Source organism: Miscanthus floridulus, chromosome 19, assembly GCF_019320115.1.
Source record: "Miscanthus floridulus cultivar M001 chromosome 19, ASM1932011v1, whole genome shotgun sequence".
NCBI classification, from domain to species: domain Eukaryota; kingdom Viridiplantae; phylum Streptophyta; class Magnoliopsida; order Poales; family Poaceae; genus Miscanthus; species Miscanthus floridulus.
The window spans coordinates 70,975,758-70,993,429 of record NC_089598.1 but is presented as its reverse complement, the minus strand read 5'-3'; the positions used below and the strand labels follow the sequence as shown (position 1 = coordinate 70,993,429).

At 40.5% G+C, this 17,672-nt stretch overlaps 1 non-coding gene across 1 annotated transcript; it reads right to left on the bottom strand.

Annotated features, from left to right (window-relative positions):
- Positions 1-15,727: 15,727 nt before the first annotated feature.
- Positions 15,728-15,836, bottom strand: LOC136530022 (small nucleolar RNA R71). The gene has a single exon (XR_010777532.1). It is a non-coding gene; the product is annotated as a small nucleolar RNA R71 (small nucleolar RNA).
- Positions 15,837-17,672: the final 1,836 nt, after the last annotated feature.

The following is a 17,672-nucleotide window of genomic DNA, read 5'->3' as shown; positions in this document are numbered from 1 at the left end:
AAGCAATATTATACCCATCAGCTGTGCAGATGATTCTTTAACAGCAACTCAAGATATTTTACCATGTATGATCTCGGAGTTCCCGTGTAAATATTTGGGCCTGCCTCTGTCAAATAAGAAGCTTCCGAAGAGGGACCTTATTCCATGGATTGAGAAAATCACTCACAAGCTCCCATGCTGGAAGGCAGCTCTCATGAACAGGGTGGGACGTGCCACCTTAGTTCAGGCTGTTCTCTCAGCAATGCCGGTTCACTTGTTAAATGCCATCAGTGTTCCCTAGTGGTTTCATCAAGGCGGTGAACAAATCCGAAGAGGTTTCTTATGGCATGGAAAGGAAAAAGCTAATGGAGGTTGTTGTCTAGTGGCTTGGGAGAAGGTTATGAGACTGTTGGATCTTGGAGGCTTAGGCATCCCCAATTTGGAGGTAATGGCCTGGGTGCTACAAATCAGACGGAAATGGTTTAACAAGACGAGAGCTGATCGGCCATGGACTGACCTTGAGCTTCCCTCGCATCCCAACTCGATAGCCCTTTTTTACCATTGCGGTGACTACGGAGGTAGGAAATGGAAACAATACTCTTTTTTGGACTGATCGTTGGTTGCATGGTTGCTCAATTGAAAATCTTGCGCCAAGAGTCTTTGCATGTGTCCCTCCAAGAATACGCAAGAACCGAATGGTGGCTGAGGCTCTCAACAATGGGTAATGGACCAGAGACATCCAAGGAGGCTTGTCTTGGGCTGGTATTAGAGAATTCCTACAGTTATGGGACTGTCTCATAGAAATTGTTTTGACTGTCCAAGAGGATCATCACATTTGGAAGCTAGATGCTAGTGGATGGTTACTCCTCCAAATCTGCCTACAAAGCCTATTTCCTTGGTGCTGTGACCTTTGAGCCTTGACGTCGATTATGGAAAACCTGGGCCCTGGCTAAATGCAAAATGTTTATATGGTTGGCAATCCGAAACAGATGTTGGACAACAGATAGGCATGCTAAGAGGGGCCTCTCTTATCCGGATAAATGCCCTCTATGTGATCAAGAAGATGAGACGATACAAGACCTATTAACAACGTGCGTTGTGGCAAGACATGTATGGTTCAGATTGCTCCATCCATTGGACCTAACAGATTTAGTCCCCTAACAAAATGAAAGGACCTTTGCAGATTGGTGGCGTAAGACAATGAGAAGAGTCAAAAAGGAGCACAAAAAAGGAGTGAACACTCTAATTATTCTCGGCGCCTGGATTATTTGGAAACATAGAAATGCTTGTGTGTTTGAGGGGGTTTCTCCTTCGGTTAATACGATTTTGTGTGAGTTGAAGGATGAGCACGGCTTATGGTGCATGGCTGGTGCGAAGAAACTGCAGGGGCTAGGGCTTACTATTACTATCTAAGGTAGTTGAGTTGTGTGTGTTAGCTATGTGCAAGAGTTTTGAGCCTGTGTAATTGCCTCACTTATATTTGGTCCCCGTATAAGTGAGGATCCTGTTGAGGACCACCCTTTCTCTTTAATACAATGAAACGCAGCCTGCGTTTTCAAAAAAAAAAGAGTGAGTGTGAAGGCTTATTATTAATAGACGGTGTGAGGACATATGAAGCTATGGATAATTCATGTTAGCTACATGAAGAATGAAAAAATGGAGTAAAAGTACGCAAAGGATGGGAATTCATGTCTGAGTTTCCCATTATCATAAAAGAAAAAAATAATTATGGAGTCATGAAAGCCATAAATCAAAATTTTCTAAAAGAGCCATTGAACGTGCAACAAGAAATTGTAGAGGTACATACGTTTGGTTTGCACAAATATGTATATGTAAGGATAATTTCCCTTTCATATTATTTGGATGTAAAAAGCATATAAATATTCACAGCTTTGACCTTGTTGAACAGTAATAATGTGACAAAGATCGTTTCCCTTTCACATTTGCTTGAACCACGAAATCTAAAACATTTATCCACTAAGATGGGTTCATCTAGATATTAGTTTCTATCAGCCTCTCCCTCAGCATAGATGGTGCGCTGTGATTGTGCAAGGAAGTCTCCTTCAGTTTTTCAACCTAAGGAGATAGTCATGCCGGCCGCTTCGTTCATATGGAGACTCCACAACACAAGATAAGGCCACTTCCATCATGGGAATTAACAGGCAATTCAGCAGCAGGTGCTGGGCACGGCTTCTCTGCACCCCCTCAATGGAGGGATCAAGGGTAGTGCTGATGAGTCGCTGGTCAATTACTTGGCGAGCTTGATGTGGGAGATTTTCTCGCACCCATTTTGCAAGATTCATGTCCTCTCTGACGGTTTGTTGAAGAGGGCTCCTTCCAGTGATCATCTCTAGGAGCATGACGCCATAGCTATATACGTCACCCCTTGGCGATGGTTTTCCTCCATATCCATATTCTGCATGGCACAGCAAGTACTACATGTTAATAAAGCAGCATATTATTCACCTTAATTTAGAAGTAGAAGAATTAGGATGAGTACCAGGTGGAATATATCCAATGGAGCCCTTCAGTCCTTGAACACTAGAAATAGATTGTTGTTCGGGTGGTATAGGAGCCATCAGCCGGGCTATACCAAAGTCACAAACTCTTGCAGTCATATCTCCATCCAGCAGAACATTGCTAGGTTTGATGTCGCAGTGCACAGCCTGCCCCCCAAAGTCGTTGTGCATGTACTCCAGTGCGCTGGCAGCATCAATGGCTATGTTGCTTACCTCTTTAGCATTAAGGCCATCCCCATTTGCATGCTGCCTACGTTGGTAGATCCAGTCTTCCAGGCTTCCATTGCTCATGAGCTGATAAACTAAAGCATGGAAGTCATTGCCGGAAAAATCCACACTCGCGCAAACCGTTACCAGCTTTATGAGGTTCCAATGTCTCAAATTTCTAAGAGCCTCACACTTTAAAACCCAGCTCTTGGGTGCTCCCATCTGTGCGCACGCATGGATTGGAAAATCCAGCGCCCCGCGTCGAGAGCCCTCTGCCTTGAAGACCGTGGGCCTCACCTTGCCGACCCACCATTTTCCGCTCAAAACGGAGCACGCGCACGCGCGTTTCCTAGCCAGTGTCGTTGACATCTGGGCTCCGTCATGCCAAATGCCGCCCGTTCTTCTTTGCGAAATCCCGTGCTCCCGTTTCTGTTTCGCCGAACGCGCCTGCAGAGTGGGCCCTGTCTCCTTTGAACCCCACATGTCTGCCCTGTCTAGAAGAAACGGCAGATTTGTATCGATTCATTAAATTGACCTTTTGTATTGTGTAGCAGTAGTACTAGTCTGCCCTGTAGCTACTGTATTGATCTGTTAGCAGAGTAGTAGCTGTCGTTGATTCAGCCCATGTTTGGTTCCTCCGCCAAAACTCATCAAATGTTTAAATACATAAATAGAGTATTAAATATAGATAAAAAATAACTAATTACACAGATTACTACTATTTTGCGAGACGAATCTTTTAAATCTAATTAGTTCATGATTTGACAATAAAGAGCTACAATAACATGTGTTAATGATTGATTAATTAGGCTTAATAAATTCGTCTCGCGATTTACTGACAGATTCTGTACCATGCGACACCTCATGTAATATCCGATGACACCCCAAAACTTTACAGCTTGCATCTAAACACCACCTCACTCTGCTCATCAGCCTGTTCGTTTGGCTGTGGCTTGTTGTAAACGATCGTAAATTTTCAGCCGGAACAATATTTTTCTCTCACACAAACCAACCAGCAGTACTTCTTCACGAACCAACAACAACATGAACCAACCAACCGAATAGGCTGCATGTTGCAACATATCATTGAAAATTGTTGCTTTATTGATTCACGTGATCCTGTGGTACTACTGGTTATTGCTGCACGTGATCACTGCGCTCAGGTCATCCAATCACTACGCTCAAGTCATCCAATCACTATGCAAGTCATCCAGCATAAGACCGGATCTCTGTGCTACTTTTCTGATATGGGATTTTTTTTTGATGAAATTGTATTGACTGGAATATGTATTTGGAAATGAAAATGGGCGTTTTGAATTTGTAACTGCATGTATAGTCATGTTTGCTCAATAATAATTTAATATGGCCTGGCCCAAAAAAGATTATGTGGGCTCCACCTAAGCGACCTGTGTGGACTGGTCAAAAAAATTTGTGCGTGCTAGCCCAATAAAATTTATGTGGACTAAAATCAGTCCAAAAAAAAATATGTGCATGCTAGCCCAATAAATTTTTTGTGGGCTAAAATCAATACAACTAAGAAATGGGAAAAAAACTTTTAAACATGAAATGGGTCAGGCTAAAAATGATCCACTCCAATGGGATTGGCCCATTAGAAGCTTGCTTGCTATGTGGGTTTAAACAGGCCGAATTTAATTTTATGACGTTTGTAGACGCTGCCCCCTCATCGCTATGTCAACGAGTCATCCTACGTGGCATCTGCTTATGTGGCGAGGTCTAAGAAACCTATGACATTAAATCAGAAGTCATAAATGTTTGTGACAATGGAAATCAATGTCATAATATATGACTTTAACACTGTAACACCCCAAAATTTGCCACTTTTGAAAATAGAGTTAAAATGATTTATTTGTGAATTTTTGTGCTCATAAAACATAGGAAAATAAATATTTTTTTATTAAATTAAAATTAACCATAAGGTTTAGCAACATGTTTGTGCATACATGCCCTTGTATTTGATGTATTTGGTTGAGTGGTTTTGATTGAAAATTTGAAACGGCTTAAATTGCTTTTGGAAAGAAATTAAAAATGGCTTTGAAGTAAAAGAAAAGAAAATTTGGAAATCAAAGCATTTCAAAAGTTGTAAAAATTTATTTTTGACAACTAATCAAAGTTTCTCATTTTTATTTGAATTGAAAAGCATATTCAAAATTCTATTTGAATTTGATGATGCCTTTTTGGATTAAAAAAAAAGAAAATAGGCAAAAGAGTTTCTTTACTCCTCTCTCCTTCTCTCTGTTTCAGCCCGCATCGGCCCGCCCTCTTTTCCTCACTGCCTTCCCCGCGTGGGCCGAGCCGGCCCAGTGCGCCCTCTCATTCTCCCTTGGCGCCCGGTCCAGCTCCCTCCTCCGCTTCCGCGAGCCCTTGGCCAAGTGGCCGGCTTCACCCTCAGCTTCGCAGGCCTGTTTCTTCTCTGTCTCTAGCCCAGTCCACCAGCGCCAGCCTGCTTGCATCCCGCAGCCCGCTGCAGTCGGCCTAGCAAAGCAAGCCCACAGGCTGACCAGTCGCGCTGCGCCTTTCCTTCCTCTCTGAGCCGCTGACGCGCCGGGTCCACTCGTCAGGCGTCTCCTTCCTCCTCTGTCTCGTGTCCGGCATGGACACCACGCCGACGCCGCCCGAGTCTGGCCCTGCCACGCCTCATGCGCCGTGCCGCCCAAGTTTCCGTGCCCCATAAATACCTCCGTGCCGAGCCGCCACCCTATACTGCCTCAGAGCCAGCTATTGCCCTGTTTCTGAGCTGCAGTCACCGAAGGAGATCCGCTGTCCGCCTCGTGGAGTACTACGGCTGCTCTGTTCCCTCTCCGCCGACGAGATGGCCCTAGGTGAGACCGTCGTCACCCCCTCTCTCTCCTAGACCTCTTAGTTCGTCGAACAATGCACCTTAGGCCCTAAATCGATGTCTCCGGCAGCTCCTAGCCGTCCCGGCCATGGCGCCGCCGCGCCTGTCTATTCCGGTCGGCCGCCGCCGTCTTTTTCCCCATCTTATCTGTTTTGGCCGTTAGATCGGGATCCAACAGCCGGTATTCAAGGATACCGATTCGGCTGGCAGTTTTGCAAGAAGGTCCCTCGGATTTTTAATTATAGAACCCGCCGTCCCTAGCACGTTTTCAGATCCCGTTTTCTTCTTTTGAAAGCATATTTTGGTCCGTTTTGATTGAAAATACGTTTTCACTTATTCATAGTTTTGCCACTGGATTTGTTTAGGCCATAACTTTTCCGTTTTAACTCTGATTTGACCTGTTCAAATTTTGTTAGGTTCGTAATTTCATAATCTACGTGTTCATACTACTGTTCAGTATGTTTTTAACTTTTAAAATTCGTGATTAGATTTAATCTAATATTCGACTAAAAGAAAACTTGTTTAAATCATATCTCCTACGTTTTAGATCCGTTTTGCCCCATTCAAGTTACGTTAGATTCATAGCGATGAGATCTACATGTTAGTAACAGTGGTTACCATGTCACTATTTCTAAAATTTCATGGTTTATACTCTAATTTGAATAATACTTATGCAATTGGGTTTTATAAATAAAATATGATTTCTTTCACTTTAGTTTTATAATTCAAATATAAGTTTGACTTAATTTATGTTATCTATAAAATATCTTATATATGTTTTTATATAATTAAAACACATGAAGCTAATGGTTTTATATTTTTCTTTCATGAGTAGATTTCTCGGTAGTTGTATCTTTTTCACCGTAGCTTCAATTAGCGTGTTTTTCGCGTCTGTGTGTTCGTAGCGAGACGTAGATTCATTTCACAAACTTTTCATCTTGATTTTATGTTTGGTGTACTGTTCTAATTCAGATCTATTGTTCGCTTCATGTATGATTGTATGGATGCTTGTGTGGTGATATATGGTTCAGTTGAGGTTTACGTGGTGATTAAGAAGTTGTTCTCTAAAGACTAGAAGCTGAGAATTAGAAGCAGAAGATTGAAAGTTGAATACTAAAGGCTTTTGAGCATATTGCTTTGGGGGGAAAAGCAAGTTAAGGCAAGTATAGCATGGAATCTTCCTTGTTGTCCTATTCACCTTTAATCATTTAATTCATGCTGCATGTGTCTACCTTGACTACCACTAAGGATATCCTAGTCTTTTGTACTTGTGCCTTGATACCTTTGGGTTATTGCATTGGGTAGCTTTGCTAGTGCTCAACTACAACCATGATCTTGTAACTTGACTAATGGTATATGCAATAAACACTAAAAGATTCTTTTTAGCAACATAGAACAAGGGGGCTAGAGCATTGGGCTATTTATGGTGCTCTAGATTCCTCTCCCTAAGGACTTATCTGTAAGTGATCATCCAGGACTTACAGTACAGCTGTGAGGGCTACATGGCTCTGGCTTTAGCTCAGTATAAGGACCTTTTCTAGCTTGTTAGAGGTTACCTTTATTGGCGTAAGAATGGCTTGCCGAATCGGGTATAGAGCGGCCTCTGTCCCCATGTGTATAGGCTGCGTGTCAATGTGCCATCAGGAAGGGGGCTCTACATCTATTTGCCGAGTGAATCTAATGGCCCTAACTTGTTAGACAAACCTTTGAAAGGCTTCATAGTGAACCCTACCGACCTTCCTTGGAAGTGGGTCAAGAGATTAGCTACCTCGGGCAAAAGGGTAAATCACGACTCACAGTGAAAGTGTACAACCTCTGTAGAGTGTAAAACTAGTATATCAGCCGTGCTCACGGTCACGAGCGGCCTTGGAATATTTACGGAATAGATGATGGACACTAATGATATGGATGATGAAGATGCTCACTAATGGTTAATTGTTTATGCTATTCATTATTCATGTTTACCTAATCATGTGTTCGTGGGCTTGAGATAAACTTGTTGCTACTCAATTGCTAAAATCAGGACTCATTAAAAGCTAATCGCAGTTAAACCAGTGTCAGCCTTTTGAGCCTCATGAACCCCATGTTATATTTGTTGAGTACGACATGTACTTACGCTTGCTTTATTTTCAATTATTTGGATAAAAATCCCGGATGGGTACCAGATTACTATAGTTTGGAGCAATTAGGCTTGTGATCAACCAGTCAGTTGTCCCTGTGGATTTGGAGTCTTCGCCTAAAGATTGGAGTTGTCTTTCCACGGTCTATACTCTGAGGTTTCTTTATACTAATACGTTATGTATTTAAGCATTGTCTATTGATATTACCTTATTTGTAGCTATATGTGAGATTTGACTTCCTGGACTCACATATAAGGTGTATCTGGTTTTGTTCTTTAAAATGGGGTGCGACAAACACCTAAACGTCATAAGTTATCATTAAAGACGCACATCTTTTGACATTCCATTTTTTGTCAACTTGGTGTCACAAATGACAACCTATGACTTATTTTCCAGGTATTATGACGAATATCAACTATCAAAAGATGACGCATTTCTTATAGTGAACCCACGGTGTGATTTGTAGAATGCAAGTGCATATTTTAAAACAAATACCAAGTGTGCGATCGGGGTACGTAGACCCTCAATGTATAGCACAGCCAAACATCAATTACGCCAAAGAATGGTCATTGGATTGCAATGAGCTAGCAGCTGGAAAGACCATTGAGGAGAAAGAGAAAATCTAGAACAAGGAAATAAGGGCGACGACCCTTAAGACAGTGGCGTACATAGCCCTAGCTTTTAAATACCTCCAACATAACCAAGTTATATAGCTGTCATACAACTTCAAGTAAGTCCAACTATATACTTAAAGCTTTAACAATACACATTGTTTTGTTCGATGCAAAAGAGCTTATCGGTTCCTATGATTAAATTCATGCAACTGCCATTGGATTTGTATAGGCGTCGATGTCGGGATGGGCATGGGTCTTTGATTTAATAGATAAGGAACCGACAATATACAAAGACTTCATATCGATTCTCAAGACATATACATATCAACAATCCTCTTATATACCATGTAACATTCACTTTTGGATACTAACAAGTTGCATTTGTTAAATTCATTCGAATAGAGCATACATGCACTATGTTAAGACTCACAAAGGGAGGCATGATCAACAAAGGCAGCATAACCTGTGTGTCAAAACACTATGTGCGGTAAGTGTAACTTACTTAGGTACTCCATTACATTGTTGTCAAAAGCATTACTTAATATTTTTATATGCGAAACACGTAGTGCCCCAAGAAGAAGCCCAAGAGTTTATATTGTGGATACTACGTATGCAGTATGATGAGTAACACCACTACCTATAGGAGACACCCTTGTAGGGTAAGTTTGAACATCTTCAACCTCTTTATATGCTCACTGTGTTTAGATGTGCTCACTGTTTTTATATATGATCACTGTTTTTATATATGCTCCCTGTTTTCATATATGCTCGTTGTTTTCATATATGCCCATTGTGTTTAGATATAACCTCTATTTTTAGATATGCCTAAACTTGTTTTCTTGTAGTGACAAGATGAGAAAGGTGCGAGATATGATCCACACAAAGATGACAACCTCTTGGAGCTCGTCGGCGACCTTTCAACTTCATAATGGACCAGATTGTATACGTCAGAGGCATTTACTATGATCGAGCGACCGAATGAGGTAGGAATCCTCAGTACCAACATCTTCGTGAGTAGGAAAGGCTAGGCTTAGGCCGTTGATTGAACTTGTGAATGGAATGTGACATTGGTAATGATATCGGACTTGTGAAACGGTCGGACTTATGGATTATGTGAATGTAACGATGAATTATATTTGTTCTTGTAATTTGGACTTGTAGTCTTATTGGATATAATGTTCTTGTGAATTATATATGTATATGTATATATCTTCTTGTGAATTAGCTGTTGACATAATGGCCTTGTGAATCATATATGTATATATGTTTCGGTCAGATTTGAATTTTCAATTTTCAATTTTTTTGGCGGAAAAAGGTACTGTAGGGGCGGTTCTATATTTAACCGCCCCTACAAATGGAAACTATAGAGGCGGTTGGTGTCGCAGCCGCCCCTGCAAATCTAAATTGTAGAGACGGCTGGTGTTATCAGCCGCCCCTGCAAATCCTTTTGTAACGGTGGCTCGTAATACCAGCCGCCCCTACAAATCGATTTACAGGGGCGGCTTGGGCACCGCCCCTATAAATCAATGATTTGTAGACACGGTTGCTTAGGGGCGGCTGGGGAAACCGCTCCTACAAACCCTTACCGGCCGCCCCTACAAATCCTGACGGTAGTAGTGAGAGATTTTGAAATTCACGAAACCGCCACAGATGAGTTTGATATGTATTTGGCCTATACTTCCTACCATGCATATTGATAGTCTAAATCCAAAGCTTCCTTGTTTATTTCATGGGCTTCTTCCTAGCACCAATTTCATTTGTATGACTACTATACCAGCCCTATGATCATCATCACCTCTCAGAAGAAATATTAATACTGATAATGATGCCACTGAAGTGTGTTGAGTTAACTATAACTCATGAACTATAGCTGGTTAGTACCTGTAGAAAAGGGCTTGGAATAAGTAAGCCGCCCTGCAATAAGCCGGTCAGCAGGCGGCTTAGACCAAACTGTACAAGCGTGTACACAATATGCTACCTTACTGTTGTTGTCGACTTAAATGAACTACAGTACAGCACTATAGCTACTCCACAATGAAAGAGAATTAAGTCAGCTTAGGTTTGGGTATGAAAATTGGCAATGTATCCTCTATTGTCTTCCATATATAGTTGGTCCTCCACAAAGAAAATAAATGCCCACGATTGGACTATTGACTTAGGTCAGGAAAGAACCCGACTCTAAATTAGTAAGGTCCACTTGCTGAAATGGTTAAAAATTGTTAGCTAAAGGGCTCATCCAACTTTGTCGTCTTCTTCACAGGCGCCGGTTGTGGGAGTGTGTGTGGAGGCCTGCCTGCACCCCTCCTAAATCCGGCCTAGCATCAACTATTTTTTACGTTACTAATTACTAGTCAAAGGCGATGGTATTCTTGTGCTTCACACTACTACCAAACTATTCCTAGAGGTGCCTTCCCTTTTTGAGAGAGGTGTCTCTAGCAACATCAGCCTAAAAAAATGGTTTTTGAGCGAACCCGTCTCTAGAAATTGATGTTTAGAGACGGCTGGTCTTTCCAGCAGCCTAAATGTCCCTTTTTAGAGGCGGTTGCAAGCCGTAGCACCACTAAAAGAAATACCATTTTTAGACTCAGCCACCTTAAAAATGGAGGCATTTCTAGAGGACGCTGAAATTTCAGCCATCTCTAGAAATAGATTTCTAGAGGCAGTTGGCGATTTAGCCCACCTCTAAAGATATGCAAACAGTAAAATTCACAACTTTTTTAAATCAAGTCGAATAAGACAAAATTTATATTAAATTTTTAGTACTAAAAAAAATCTACAACTTTATAGTTGATGCTTTTCCATTTGAAGTCATTTAAGGCCCGAAAGTTTCTTTAAAGTGATCATAGTTTGAAATTTAATATTTTAAAATTTTGTGTCGCTAAAAATATGAGTGCTGAAGTCTGAAAATGAGCAAGGCTCAAAACTTCATGTCATAAAAATACAAGCACCTAAGTCTATAAAATAAGCTAAGACTCACTTGATTTGAGCTAAGGCTCATGTTGGCAAAGAATGAGCTGACACTCACATATAACTATTGCAAACCATCCCTCAATTTCGCATACTAACACTTATGCGAAGGCATTGTAATCTCCACAAGATAAATAAAGCTTAAGCATTCTCATAACCTTAAAGAACACTTATTGACTTGAACAAAAGGCAGCACAGATTGCATCAAGGAGATCCAATTTCTGTTCAGCTGAATTGGCCATCACTCAAATTCCACCTCCACCACGACTTATTGGTGCTGAAAACAACTTGTAAATAAGAAGACAGTATATCTTTTGTCAAAAACCAAGTCATTTCAGCTAAACCAAATTAATTACCCTTGCTCCCATACAAAGTTTGAAAGTGCAAATTGTCATCTACTTGCTGAAGCCAAGGACAAAAAATCAACATGCTACTTTAAATTTATTTCTGGATGCATCTTGATCGACAAAGGAAGAAAAGTAGTGTGCATCGTCACTGGCCTTTTGCAAGTCCACGAGGTTATGATGTGGATCGGTTGACTCACCAGAAAGACAAAGCGGCACAGACTCTCCTACAGGGAAACGCATTCATTTCATTTGTCGTCCTTCCAAAAGGAGCTATGGAATGACAAGATGTTTGTAAAGAGTAAAGACCTTATCCCAATCGATAGGTCGTGTAGTCACTGATATACTACCACCCGTCCAGAAAAGAATGCAATTATAACACAGTGTCATGATTTTGTATCTTACGTTCGATCAATTATAGATAAAAAAAATATCAATATTTATGATATCAAATAAATATTATTAGATTAATTATGAAATGTATTTTTATAATAAATTATTTTGGAGCCGTAAATGTGAATAGTATTTACTATAAATTTGGTCAAACGTGAACTACTTTTATTGGCACGCAACACGTAGTTGCATTCTTTTCTGGACAGAGGGAGTATGCTGCACGCATAAGAGACAATAAAGGTAAGAAAGAGCTGGTAATTCCTGCATGCCACACGCTGGACTTAGTGACAATGCATATTTTTGCTTCCTAACTACTCAGCTTCCTAACTACTCACTCTGTCCTGAAATATAGTGCATTTTAGCATTCAAAATTTATTCTCAAATATAAGACATTCAAGAGGACAAAAATCAGCTTTGCATTAAATACTTTTCATTTATCAACCAACCACCATTAACCATGTTGATGATAACCTGATTAGGAAATAAAATGAGGGTACATGCGTATTTTATGTTCTCTCTTAATTGTCTTAAAGTTCCTAAAATGCACTATATTACAGGACAGAGGGAGTATAGATGGAGTTCCCCTAAGAAAATTGGTCAATAATGTTAAACATTGTTATGTATTGGTGTCCGCTTCACTAGATGTTGGTGGATTCAATTTGTACCATTGACTATCAAGTATTAACTAACAATATGCCCGTCTCTTGCAACATAACCTAATACGTATAGAAATCGGACTATGTATCATCACTGGACGTGAGTTCTTCTAACTCATATGAGTACAAGTCATGAGTCCATGTTGCATAGCAAATATGAAGGGTGTGTCCCAATACATCTTGGAATAGGACTCTGCATCAATCATTGTAAGACATGAGTTCTATCACAATCATGAGTCCATGTCATATATGAGGCAAGGAGGACATGAGTGCAGTTTGGGAAGTAAGAAAGTTTTGTGGAAGAAACTTTCCACTCTTCAGGTAAGTGAGCCAAAAAAAGAGATGAAATTTTGGCTCTTTAATATTAGATATTGATTACACTGGTTTGATACTACCAATACCATAATAGAAGTTTTCAGAAGTGACCAAATGGGCTTTCCACCCCGCCTTTGTACAAATGTCTGTGTTAATAAACAACTATAGACACACACATGTCTTTGTAAATCATAAAATAAAAATACAAAATAAGCCCTGGCTCTAAGCCCATCTCCAAGCCCCCTTTGAGCCCAAGATGAGCCCCTTTTGAGCCCATCCAAGCCATGGCTACCGTTGCAGACCCCATCTCGCCTCCTCTAGAGAAGATCCATTTTGCGTTGCCAGTGCCGCATCCATGTCTTTGCTTCATGGAGGACGCGACATATATGGGTGAGGGAGAGGGAGAGCGAGTGAATGGGAAGGAGAGGAGAGGAAGAGGTGGATACAAGATGTGGGATTCATCTCGGAGTGGTGTCATCCACCCTAGATCTACTGCTCATGGCGACCATGTAGGCGAGCACGAGTAGGGTCCGCATCCTCCACATGCAAGCACGATCTAGCTAGAACCACCACTTGCCATGACCAACAAGATCATCCATGTGCAAGCACGATGTGATCGACAAAGTAACATGATCATGCATCTAGTGAAGCAGATCGGCTATAGAGGATGGTGGCTTGATCTAAGAGATTGAGGTTGTTGACGGTAGATAACAAACATTATAAATTGTCAGTATAACATGTATAAGGGCATAAATATAATAACCAACATAGGTTTAGGGGTTTAAACTAACAAATTTCGTGAGTTTTGGTGAAATTGTATCTTTTGCAGGATTTATCCAGAAACTGGCAAGGTGGACCTAGATGTCAGAATTAATCACGCTTAATCATCACATAAACAGCTCTAGAAGGTTCTAGAGGACACCACACCGAAGTGGAGGGTGAGGGGCTGGGCCGGTCTGGGGCCCCACCTGTCAAAACCCTGATCAAGTCATTTGAGAATACAGAAACCCTAATCATCCTTAGAGCTCCACCATATTTTAGGGCATAGCTAGCTAGGCAAGGTCTAGAGGGAGGCAAGCTTTGCTTGGATTCCTGATCTTGTCAAGAGCGTGGCTTGGTATAGTCTTTGTACCCCTCTCTTTTGTATCTCTCATTACTTTTATATGTTTATTACAATTGTTATGACATTGATTCTCATATTAATCATGTTCCAAGTTATCATGTTCATCGTCTACTTTGATTATATGCTTAGTACAGTTAGATTAACATTATGTCTAAGCATAAGTTCGTATAGCGCTCGCTCCAAAGTACATGGGGTGAGTGGTTGACATTGTGTAAGCGTGATGCTTATACGTTGTTTACCTATGGCTGCACCCTATATTCTAGGCCATGTGGTAGATCGTGGATGTGACACTCTCATTTGAGTCCTTTGTACTCCACTCCCCGAATATAGGACAAGTAGGATCTAGTTACGAAGGAAGACAAGCTCTGTTCTTAATCTTCCTTAGTAATATCCCTTAAGCGTAGATATGAAGTTGATCATAGCTATGACTACTAAGTGTAATTGCACTAATCAAATTATGCTTTGACTTGTAATTAAGAATGACTTAGGAATTATTCCTCCAATATTCTACTTAGCCATGCTAATGCCATAGAAAGGAGTACTCTGAGTGATCAATGATTAGTTATTATTTACCATTCATATATATTTATCTCTTGACTTACCCCTATTATGAGTACAAGTTGGTTATGGTTAGTCTCTCCATCATGTGTATAAGTTATCAGTATATTCCAACTGCCCATCCTTCCGTATGGTAAAAATATAAATAACAATACCTGAAATACTCCTGGGTGAAATGCTACAATGGTATATTATCTGTGTGCTTGCAGATTCCTTTCATTCATATATATTCTTTCTAATCGCATGAAATACTAAAGTACTTCTTGGTGTCATTCTTGAAGTGGCACTAGGTAGTACCAACAAGCATTTCTGGCATCATCGCTAGGGATGACAACTTAGTAAAAGAGATGCTAAGAAATGTCAACTAGATTAGGTGACTACTTAAACAAGTGACAAGTTAATAAATACCAAAAAGCATTTCTAGCGATGTTGCTGGGGAATGTAGCTAGGTAAAAAGGAAATATTGATAAACTAATACTTATTGATGTGATCGAGATAACCATTGACCTCTGCTCTAGCAGGCATACCCTTGTTTTTTCTACTTTCATATCTTATGCAGGGTAATGTATGATCGGTTTTGACCTTCTGACAAACTACATTGAAGATCCAGAAGCATTAATCAGGAGAACTAGAGCTAAAGTTAAGAAAGTTCTAGCTTTAGATTCGAAAGACAACCAGACAAGGTGGAGATTAACACCAGTTTTTGAAGCTATGGCCGACAAGATCCTCCATGAGTTCTCTGCTTCAACTATGGCCAACATCTTTACTAGACCAGCGACCAATGTCAGAGATAATGGTTTTGAACTCAAGCCAGCTCTCATCAACATGGTGCAAACTAGCCAGTTTTGTGGAAATGCACATGAAGATGCGAGTGCTCATCTCCAACACTTCCTAGAGATCTGCATCACTTTCACCATCAAAGGAGTGACCAAAGACGCCATACTACTTTGCCTCTTTCCATTCTCACTCTTGGGGAAGGAGAAGCAATGGTTCTATGCTAACAAAGATAGAAACACTACATGGGATAACTGCTCCACTGTGTTCCTAGCAAAGTTCTTCCCTATAGGGAAGACCAATGCTCTGCATGGAAGAATTTCAAGCTTTCAGTAGCAACATGACGAATCTATCCCTGAGGCATGGGAATGCTTCCAAGACTTTATTTTAGAATGTCCTCATCATGGGATAGAGAAATGGCTACTCATGTAGACTTTTTACCATGGGTTGACTAATAGTACCCATGAGGATATGGATGCTACTGCTGGAGGTGCTTTCCCATCACTCACAATCCTAGGTGTAACAGCTCTCGTAGAGAAGATGGCCTCCAACCAAGGTTGGAATGAAGAACATCTTTAGACCCGCAAAAGAGGTGGAGGTATGCATCAACTCAAGGAGGTAGACATGTTGTCTGCTAAGATGGACTTGTTGATGAAGAAGATCGAAGACCGAGCCACAGAGAAGCAAGAAGTCATGCACATTTATGATTCCTTCATGATGTGTGAAGAGTGTGGAAACACTGGGCATTTAGGGAACAACTATCCTAAAACCCATGAAGATGTGAACTTCATCAACAACAACTATCGTCCTCAACAAAATCAAGGATAGAATCAGCAACAAAGGCCAAACTATCAAGGTAATTACCAAGGTAACTATCAAGGTAACAATTTTAATAATTTCAATAATCAACTACCCTTGAGAGAATTAATTTCTGGCCAAGCTAAAATTATGGAGGGTTTATCTAGAAAAATAGCTTCTAATGACAAAATCTAAGAAAATATAAATAATAGAATGGATAGCTTCTCCTCTACCATTAAAAACCAGCATAGCTTTAATAAAATGATAAAATTACAAATAGCTCAGCTGGCAGCTGCTGTTCCTCCAAGCGACAAAGGTAAGATTCCACGACAACTAGAAGATTTAGAAACTACAAATCTTGTCGATATTCACAATGCAGCATACTACTGCATACAACCATCAGCTGGAGGATGGATAGATTATTCATTGCCCATCGAGAAAGGAGATCTGGGAAGACCTGTCATCCCCATAGCTATTGGACCTCACAATTTTCAAGAAGCTATTTTTGACTTTGGAGCAAGTGTCAACATCATGCCTAAGGTAATTTATAATAAAATTAATGGAGATACTTTGTTATACACAAATATGCATTTGTAGCTTGTAGATCAGTCCCTCTGCTACCCTAAGGGAATTCTTGAAGACATCTGTGTATGAGTGGGACAATCATATGTACCCATAGATTTTGTGGTTTTGGAAATAGGTGGAGATGTAAGGGCATCCATTATCTTGGGCCGACCCTTCCTAAACACCACAAAAGCCATCATCTACATGGACAATGCCAAGATCTGATTAATAGTCAAGGATAAAAAGGAGAAGTTTTCTTTTAAGAATCGTATCCTGCAATCTCCTGCACATCCACAAACATCGTACCTGCCTGAAGAAACAACAGTGACCAAGAAGAAAAACAACCGAAGAAGAAGGAAGAATAGGACTAGGCAGCCATAAGAAGAATAAGTCAACATGATCAACACACTCCGATTGAAGTATGATCACCTCCTCACTTCACCATACCTTACCAAGAAGGACGACCCTGGTGTGCCGACGATTGAGTGTACCATTGGACAAAGAATCTTCCACAAGACCTTTTGTGACATTGGATCTGATGTTAATATAATGTCAAAAGTAACATATGAATATTTATTCAGTGATGAACCTTTGTTCCCTACATATATGCAATTGCAGATGGTGGACCAATCAATTTTATTTCCAAAGGGAATAGCAAAAGATTTCATAGTGAGAATACATGATCAATATGCCCCTACCGACTTTATGGTTCTGGACATGGGACAAGAAGAAGATGATACACCCATCATCCTTGGAAGACCATTCCTCAACACTACCAATGCGATCATCTATGTCAGATCTGGACAAGTCCACTTCCAATTCCCTGGAGAAAAGGTACATTGCTATTTTAATAGTTATACCACTTATGAGCAGCTCAAGAAGAC